The 10,280-nt window shown below is 40.6% G+C and overlaps 1 long non-coding RNA gene across 1 annotated transcript in view; it reads right to left on the bottom strand.

The window, feature by feature from the left end:
- The window catches only part of LOC109304134, an 80,741-nt gene that overhangs the window by 62,136 nt on the left and 8,325 nt on the right, over positions 1-10,280 (bottom strand). The window lies entirely within an intron of this gene.

Below are 10,280 nucleotides of genomic sequence, written 5' to 3'. Positions count from 1 at the left end.
AGATTAATTTACTCCAGCTCAAATTGCACCAGAGTTTATTTAGTTGCATTAATTGCGTGTGTAGACAGGCCCAGTGAGAATAACATTCATACTACTTTGAACTAAAAGATAATGAATTATGTAGAATTTTATACCTGCAAAAATATAAGCTTCTACTAAGTAACCTGAACAATTTCAGTGCAGATCAAATAGGGACCAATTAATGTTTCCAGAAGAGTCTCAGATAAAAAAAATATATATTTTCTATCATCAGAAAACAAATAAAATCAATGTCTTCAAACTGGAAAGTAAGGACACAGTGGGTGCGTCTACACAAAATGCTTACTGTATAGTAACCCTTTACTACTGTGCAATAGTGTCGCTGGGTACAAACCATGATGCAACGCTACTGCACAGTAGTGATGAGCTACTATACAGTAAGTACCACTAGGCAACCATGCTGGGATGCTACTGCACAGTTACACTGGTGACTACGCAGTCATTTAGTATGTGGTTATGGAAGTATCAAATGACTCCATAGTAACAAGTGCACAGTGGGTTGCTCATGTAGACATGCCTAGTAACTGCAGTTTGTCAATTGCTCTGATTAGTGCTCTTGAAGAGACAATAACATTCACTACAGTTGTAATATTGAGGGCTCTGATCTGTGTTTTCTGAGAAATTGCATGAATGTATAGCTAATGAATAAATTCTAGGACACCTAGTATAATTAATGTGTTTCCCTTATTTTCTAGTCCTATTAATAGAAACTAACTCATAAAGTTGGTCAAACAGTTCTGGCAGCCTAAAACAGTCTCTCTAGAAAGTGAATACTGTGTTTCAGAAAAGCCCTTTTCCCCTTTTTGCCTTACAAGAGATAACATCAGATATAATAGTGACATCACTGTTATTGTAAAGCATTGGTGAACTAGAGTAAGAAATTGTACTGTCCAAAATCACAAATCAAACTTATTTTCCTAAGTTGCTAAAATGAACCCATACCCTCTACAAACAGGCTTGTCAGCAAATAATGACAGTAATATCACACTGATGCTGTAACCTTCAGTACATCAGATCCCTTGATAGCAGAATAGAGGGGATGAGGTTTTGGAGTACTATTTGCTCTGAAGTTAAGTGGTAAAAAAGAAAAAAAGATGCATTAAAGAAAGATGAAGGGCGTTTGGAGAATGTGATCTCAGTAACTTTCAAAAATGTCATTATGGAAGAATACACAGAACATGAACCACATTTATTTTGTAAGTATCCTTAAAGGACCTGCAATACAATTCTACTCCTAGCATAACTATGATCATCAGCCAAAAAATCACTTTAATCCTTACTTCAACCAACATTATATAAGTAACAAAAGAGACATGCACAGAGGCTCTCCTACCTAACAGTATTGCCAAGTTTTATAAATTTACTTTATTCATAAACAACACAATTTCCCAAACAGTTATCACTTTTCCATAAATTCTACTCCTGTTAAGTGTTTACCAGCACAGGTTATAAATCTTCACAATAATGAATTTAGGGCATGTCTCTACCATCATGCTTACTCCACCCACTGCTCTCCAAACCCAGAAGTGTGCTAGTGGGAATGTCCCTGGGTAATCTGCAGCAGCTACTTGCAGGCACTCTGGAGATCAAGGTTGGACAGAAACGACAGAGTGTTTTCATCAGCATATTTCTAGGTTTAGAGTGTGCCTGTGGGAGTGGCTCATGAAGGCATGCTAAGAGACATCTTGGCTGGGGCACACTGCCTCAAAAATGCGATAGACATGCTCATATTGGCTTCAAACTAAGAATAGCTCTGTGTGTCCAAACGTATTAATCATTCTGGCTTTGTGATGCAGACAGAGTCAAAGATTGCCTGCATAGAGTTCATTTGAGATAGTTGCTGATTAGACTCCATTTTTAATTATACAATGGATTTATGGTTTTCTGAAGTGCTGAGTGCCTCATCTCTGATTGACGTCAATGACAGCTTGTGTGTCCGGTAGTTCAAGAAAATATTAGATCTTGGAGAAATTAGACCTTAACATATAATACATTCTTGCTGTGTATTTCAAGACTTTGAACTGTCTCTTTCAGTGCAGCTCCTAATTTACTCTGTAATTATGTATTAAAATAAATATAAAACTTAGTTCCATTCTGTCTCTGAATGCCACTTGTATGTTTATAACCAAGTCACCCCAGAATTTCACAGAGAGGTTGCAGGGTTCTGTACAGTGGTTTTATACATGTTCTTTTATTTACAGCTGTTATTTGGAAGTGCTAAAGACATGTACACATGGTAATTACAGATTTATCAAATTTCTACAATTATGGGTCTATGCATTTTTCAAATAAATAGTTAAATGCTAGGTTCACTGCCAGGATATGCATTCAGTAGCTCAAAGTTGCAAGGCAGCAGTTATGTTTGATTATACAGAATAATTACATGGTATGAACACTGAAATTAGAAATGCATTATGTAAAATGTGATGATTATTTCCAACATGGGACTAAATTGAATTAAAAAAAAAGCCTTATTGATCTGGAGCTAATCACAGTTTTGTATGGTACGGATTGGCCCGATCTTCTCCCCATCTACTGAGGTTTGTTTATCCCTGTGTTTAAAATCAGCCAGCAGTCACTCTTTACAACAGCAGATGTTTCTTCTTTTCATGCCAATGTACAGCTTACAGAATGCAAGAGCAGATGCCAACACAGTTGAGAACTGAATTATCTAACAGCTATTTTAATACAACTAAAAATTAATATTGATGCTCAATAACAATATATAATCCAATTTTACTACAAATTTGGCAATGGAACTCATGTCTTGCTGCATCAGGGCACAGTAAGGTATCGTTGAATTGAATACCATATAATTAAACAGTATTAAGATCTAAAACATACTGACAAGAGCCATGGGATTCCAAGTTAAGGGTGTCACTCTTTAATGGTGTTGTTAATAAAAGCACAAAAACATGAGCATGAGAGCTTTAATTTAAACTGAGAGAGATCTTAGAATCGTAGAAAAGTAGGGCTGGAAGGGTAGTCTGCATATCATCTAGTTTAGTCCTCTGAATTATCCCTATCAAACCCATGCTATACAAATCCTTCTCTAACCTATTACTAAAACTACAGTCAAACCTGTCACACAACTACAAGTACCCTAACTTGCTACTGGTAAAGCAGGAGAAAATGGCAGTCAGTCTCCTGCTGCTGCAAGGGCTGTTAAAATATACTCAAGAAATGTAAGGGCAAGGCCATGTCCCCCACTACAAGAGAAAGGAAAAGCCAAACCAATGATAAACATGTTAAACAGTAGTGTGTTCAGGAGAAACCTCTGTGAGACTCCACTTGCAACCTCCTGCCATTCCAGTATGGATCTATTTATAATTACCTTTTGCTTGCAGCTACTCAGCCAATTGTCTATCCATCTTGTAGTCATTTTATCTAGCCCACATTTCTCCAGTTTGTTTATGCATGATACACTTTTTTTGATGAAAAAATTCAAAAGGTTCATTTCTGGTCTAATTTCTTTAACATGTTTATGAATATATTCTCATTTGATCAACCTTTGATTAAGCTTTATTTAACCCTCATCCATTCTCATGAAACCATGACCATTGTTGTTCTCATGAGATAACTTGTTACCCTGCAATTCAACATTGTTGGTCTCATGGCATAACTTGTTACCTCACCTGCATGAACAAAATGGAGCCAGTGACAACAGTATAAATGTACCAAAACCGATTTATTAAATGTATAGATTGTTTGAAAGAGTATATTTATGATGATTTAAACCCAAAATATTATTTAACTAGAACTATGAGCAAAATTAAAACTTTTTTTAAAGTTTCAAAACTCTAAAATGAACAATTTGCTAAGTCTGTAGTTCACACTGTTTTCAAACTAACAATTACTTCCAAAAACATTTCCTAACTGTTTTAACTAAATATTACATTCCTCACAAAGAAGCAGTGATGTACTGTGGTGCACACAAGCAAATTGCTTACAATCTTTGCACCATTTCTGGGTTTTGTGGTCATCTGTCCTTGGACAAAAAGCACAATGTCCACTTATTCATGCAGAAGGTTCTACTGGGGTGTGTTGTGGCAATTTGTAATTTAGGGTAGTTATACCAGACTTGACAGACTTAGATTACATTTATCCATCATTCTTTGTTTTATTTGTTCATCGATCAACTGTTCTCTAAGCTCCTGAAAAAGAAGCTCTGTCTTCTTAAATGTGATCTTTGCTTCCAGGTCGCATTGTGGCCTAGTGTAGAGGAGTAAGTGCCGCGTCAGTGAAAGGACCCAGAGAATGCCACTTCCGGAGCTGATACCATATAAGGCTAGACGCTCCGAGATCAGAGTGTGGCGACAACAGAGAAAAAGAGACAAAAGGAGAGAGGAAAGAGGGGAGAAAGAGAGAGGAAAGAGGATCCCCAGGGGATCGGTAACTTACCCGAGGATCTCTCATGGCATCAGCAGGAGAAATGAAGCTCCGGGAGCGAGGGGAGGATCTGGGAGTAGATAAACACCATGGGATGTGTATTGCACTGCCGACCTGGAAAGAAAGTAAAGGAAAATGAAAGAGTGAAATTGACCCGTGATTATTCAGCTGTGGAGACAGTGTCTGAGTGCCCATTGAAAGGATCTGAGGCATCAGACACGTGCAAAAAAAAGAAAGAGTAAAGAGAGAGTATATAGCGGGGTTTGAAGATAAAAACCCATGAAAAGGATAGAAACACAATATGGAAAAATAAGAAAAAGACTTTGTTTATGAATACTAGGTTCCGTTCAGTCAAACTGACAGTAATAGCATAAGAACAGTATATAAGTAGAACCAACAAGTTGATAATTAAATGTGCATGTGAATATACAAAGGAGTGAGAGAGATAACTTACTGATAGTACCCATGAAACCCTAATAGAGACTCAAAAAACAAAAGAAAGAAAAAAACTTTCTTTTTAAACAACCCTCATGACTAGTGACATCAAAAAATTTGAGCATAGAATAATAACATCCAAGATGTGGCAGGCAGGAAAGTCAGCATACCAATGGGTCACTGGGTGACTATAGAGAGTGGTAAAAGGAGACATCCTAAGCGTAACCACCACACCTAGCCAAATGGTGAGGCTGGCAATGCCAGCCACATCCAGCATATTGAAAAATAGTGTTTTTGGCCACCTGTTGATTTTCTGTCAACAGGTGGTCATACGGACTAAGTGGTCAAGGTTATCCACCCCACCCTTGTTTTTATTGTAGTCATGGATGATGTCTGGCTTTCTTTGCTCTCTGCCCACTGACAGGTCATGGTGCATGCTTGACAGCAACAGCACAACTTTGGACTTCTTTGGAACATAGGAAACTAGGGTGAGTTCCCCATCGAAAGCAGAAATTGATGAAAAAGTTTTCCTTCTTCGATTTACTTGCATTTTGTTTGGGATATCAGCCTTGGTTTTCCAAATTGTACCCGCATAGGTCAAGTCCTGCTGTAGCAGTCTTTCTGCCAGGTCAGTACTTGTGAAGAAATTGTCACCCATAATATTCTTTCCCATCTTGGACCAGGGATGAACCAGTTTTTCAATGACTTGGGTACCAAGATTACCTTGGCATGGGACTTCTGGTTGCTTGCCCAGGTAGATGTCTCCAGACAGGGGGAATGATGTTGCTGCATCACAGAACCACCACATTTTTAAGCCATATTTGGCAGGCTTGCTGGGCATATACTGTCTGAAGGGACAGTGACCCCTGAACGCAATGAGTTGCTCATCAACCATCCAGTGTATTCCTGGAATATACCATTTCCTGAGCTGCTCCACAAATTGTGTTGAAATATTTCTGATGGCAGCAAGCTTGTCAACAGCTCTCCTTTCATCACATGTCAATTTGTTGTCAAATCTCAGGTAGTTGGTGATTTGATGGAATCATTTTAAACTCATGGTGGCATGGAAGCAAAGATGTCTGGTGCATTGCTCCCACAAGTCCTTCAGTGCCTTGTGACGACCATGGTATAGACCACTTAGAAGTAGGAGTCCAGTGTAGGCATTCAGCTCTGTTTCATCCAGCTTTTTCCACTCCATTCTATTTTCAGGATGGCTATCATTCCACTCCCTGAATCTTCTTTCTGCCTCTCTGTTTGTTTCTCTTATGATAATAGTCAGGATATCTTGTGAAAGAAACAGGTGGAATGTTTCCACCACTGTGTCTTTATGACTTTCTCTTGTTGGCCCAGCACTTTTGTGGATTATGTCCTTGGCTGTTCCCCAATGATGTATTAGCTATGGACTTTTTTCCCCACACTCTGCCATTCCTTCCTCTAAAGGTGTCATCATCTGCAATGTTTTCTGGGAATGGTGACAGCAATTCTGCTCCACGTTCTGTTAAAGCTCTCCTCAGTCTTCCATGGTGGCCCTTGGCTGGTCCTCTTCCCTTTCCTACTGGAAGTGTTGGCATCACTTCTACTTGTGGCACCAACTCGTCCTCATCTGAGGTAGATGAAGCTTCCATAGACATATGGTCTTCTTGCTCTAAACAATTTCCCATCTCTGGAACAAAGCCAGCATCCTCACTGCCTTGGGATAAGATTTCATCAGTGGATGTGTCGCTGTCATCCCTGGTTATCTGTAAAAGACAGGCTTCAGCACTGAATATGCACTGCCTTCTCATCCTGGACTGCAGAAAAAAAAGAAAAAAATGATTATTGTGGAATGCATATAAATAAAAATCAAAGACAAGCCTTCCCACCTATGCTGTCACAGAAGCAATTTTGTCCTTCCCTATGGCAGCACAGGTAGCACCTTCTCCTTCTGAGCACAGAAGCCAGAGACCAGCATCCACCCTTTGCAGGCAAGCCAAATGTGGGTACATGCTGTTTGGAAATCACACATGCTGGGTCTTATTGAGAGCAGGTAAAAGGAGTATGCGGGGTGTCAAGCCCTTACCGTTGAAGGGGACTCCATAGTGTACACTGTATTGCAGTATGATGTTGTTATTTTTCTTCTCTGCTGGCCCTTTGTTCCTTGTCCTCACTTCCAACAAAGACAGGGCAAACTAGCATGTATGTTATGAAATTTAGCAGGTGAGGCAGAGTTTTGCCATGAGAAAAGTGAGCAGAGGTGGATTTGGGTGTGACAAAGGAGTTTTACTTATTTATTTATTTATTTATTTTGGCAAAGGGCAGGGTGTTTTGATGACCTTGCAGCCTGAAAACAAATTGGTTTGCAAAAGGGATTACCACATCTTCTACAAAAGCAGAGTGGAGGATGGCCATTCATTGGTTACCATGTATACTTGAAGGGGACATGAATGAGGTGTGAATGAATGTTGACCTTTCAGATGCATCCACCCAAAGTGGCCAAAACTGTCATTTATACAGAAATCACACTGGGGTAACAAGTTACCCCAATGCATTAACATGGGCTTGGGGTAAATTGTTACTCTATATGGAAAAACACATTCACGCCTGGGGTAACATGTTTTTTATCCACAGAGAGAAAACCATTCATGTAAGCTGGCTGTTCATTGGGGATATTGTGCACTGGGATATTGTGCACTGGAACTGCAGTGCACAATATCCCAAAATGAAAAAAAAAATAGAATTAATTAACTTTAAGATACTGCACAAAATATGCATCAGGGGTAGGAAATTACTCCATGAGAATGTATAAAGTTTAAACAAAGCACAATATTAACCCATAAGACAACAGAACTTTCAGCAACCCTGCTTTCCTGTGAATAGATTACAGATTTAGGGCATAATATTGCACATGTATGCACGCTTATATAACAATTCATAAAAATGTAATGTATAAGCAAAATACATATAGTAAGTATTTAAAGTGAAGGTCTTAGGTGATCTTCCTATATTCACTTTTATTATAGACAGATATAGTAGTGATCCCTGTAGTTACCACTGCCTGACACTGCTTCCTAATTTAGCAATCCCAGCGTGGTGCCCTTCACCATTTTCATGGCAGTGTGCAGTGGGGTGCCTCTGATTGGCTAAGGGGCCCCAGAAGCCCTGAAGCTCCCTGGAGACTGACAAATGGCCTCAAACCAGGGCTTGTTAATGTGACAATGGCTTTTCTGGGTATGACCAGGGGATTAAGCCCATGGAAGCCAGTAATTATCATATTAGTAAGCAGTCTAGGACACAGTGAATGGTATCCATAGACTTGATCAAGTCTGTGGAAGCCATTAACAACATCCTATACTGCTTGCTAATTTGGCAATCCCCTAATCAAGCCTGGGGAAGCTATTAATTACAGCATTATTATTAAGCAGTCTAGGATGTGGTTAATGGCTTCCCTGGGCTTAATCAGGAGATTGCTGTGTTAGCAACAGTTTAGGATGCAGTCGCTTACTTCCATGGGCTTGATCAGGAGATGGAAGCCATTGACTGCATCCTAGAATGCTTGCTAACACAGCAATTAATGGCTTCTGCAGGCCTGAATAGGGGATCAAGCCCAGGGAAGCTATTAATTGCTGCATTATTATTAAGCTATCTGAGCACCTAATTAATATGTAAAATGAAATATCTTATTGAAATAAAGAAATGGATACCATGAATTGTAATGAATACCAACTGCATAAACTTTACTAAAATCAACCATACACACTTTATTAAATAATAGCATCTAAGCACTTAATCAAACTCTAAACTGAAATATCTTATGAAAATAAAACTACACTGGGCGCATCTACACAAGACACTTAACTGTGCAGTATCACAGTTTACTGTGCAGTAAGTTCACACATTCTTACTGTGCAGTAAAAACCCATAATCACAAGCATTTGCAGGTATCAAATTTACTCATGATTAGTTACTGTACAATAATCCATATGTAGACACAACCACAGAGCATATTTACTCCCAGGTCAGCCCTGCCACTAGGGGACTAGCCCCAGGGCTCCAGGCTAGGAATCTCTCCTGCCTCAGGGCTGGGCTGCCTCTTTAAAATACCTCAGTGTAACTCTTGATAAGAGACTCACCTTTCATGAACATCTATGGAATGTTGCTAAAAAAAGAAAGCATGAGTTAACCTCATGTGTAAATCAACAAGGACATCAGTACATCACCACTGGATAGGCTTAAATCTAGAAAACCCTTCTGGAAATATGCCAAGAAACTCAATAATGATAACAAATACAACTTGCCACAGAAATACATCATCAGCTACCCTACAATTCCCCAGACAGGATTTGAACTACCAAGGAAGATTTGATCCTCCCTGAATTGCAGCCAGATACTACATGGAAAATGTGGACAACATTCCATAAATGGAGAATCACAGAGAGTCCGGGTTGCAATTGTGGTGCAATTTGTCAGATGCTGCAACACAGTATGAATACTTGCCCAATTAGATTATTTAATAGCAATCTAAAATCAATCAATGCAGCTACCCCTTAAGCAGTCAAATGGTTATCAAATATACATATGAATCTATGAATATTGTAATCCTAAAATGTCATATGAAAAAAGAAGGCCTTGAGAAGCCTTCAGGCATTTTGAGCCCAGGGGACACCACAAGGCACACTTGGGCAACTCCAGGCCCTATGAACCTAAAAGAAGGATTTTATTGGGCAGGCCATGGTCCATGGCCAGGTGCGGAGGTGCACCTGGGGCACCAATGCCATCATCATCAGCAGGGCATAGTGGGTTAGGCACCCCTCATTCCACACAAATAGTTCCTTGTGCACAACCTGGGGCACACACAGCAGAGGTGACACAGGGGGCTGGCCCCGGGGCACCTCTTGTGGGGAGATGCCCCTGTGGGGAGGGCAGGAGTGCAGACAGTTCCTCATCCCAATTGTCTGGGAGCCCTCCCCCCACCCTCCCCCAAGCCTGGACACTGTGGGCTGGGTGGAAGCACAGGAGACAGGTTGGCCTACAGTATGCAGAGGATGTGGCATGCTAGGACAGGTGGTAAGTAGAAGATGTGGCACCACCACAGGTGGCAGGTGGCAGGTGGAAGACATGACCCATGAAGATGCATGGGACTGGGCAGATCAGGAGTTCCAGATGCAGGTCCTGGTCCTGGAGCATGAGTGAATGGAAGTGCTGTGGAAACAGACTGCGGTCCTGGATGAAGGCCATGGATGATGATTACCGGGTGCTGGTGCTCATCTTTATGCCATCCGTTGCCCTGCCTCTGACCCTAGCACTGCCTGTCCCCCAGTAGCCACCCAGCAGCAGGCCCCTACTTGGGCCTGGGAGGAGGTTCTGTGCCCTGTCCAGGAGCCAGGAGCCAGGAACCCTAACCCTGGCCCCCACTCCATTTTTGGTTCCCCCCTGCTTGG

Source organism: Gavialis gangeticus, unplaced genomic scaffold, assembly GCF_001723915.1.
Source record: "Gavialis gangeticus isolate Ggan-Ray unplaced genomic scaffold, GavGan_comp1, whole genome shotgun sequence".
Lineage (NCBI taxonomy): Eukaryota > Metazoa > Chordata > Crocodylia > Gavialidae > Gavialis > Gavialis gangeticus.
This window is presented reverse-complemented; position numbering and strand designations above follow the sequence as displayed.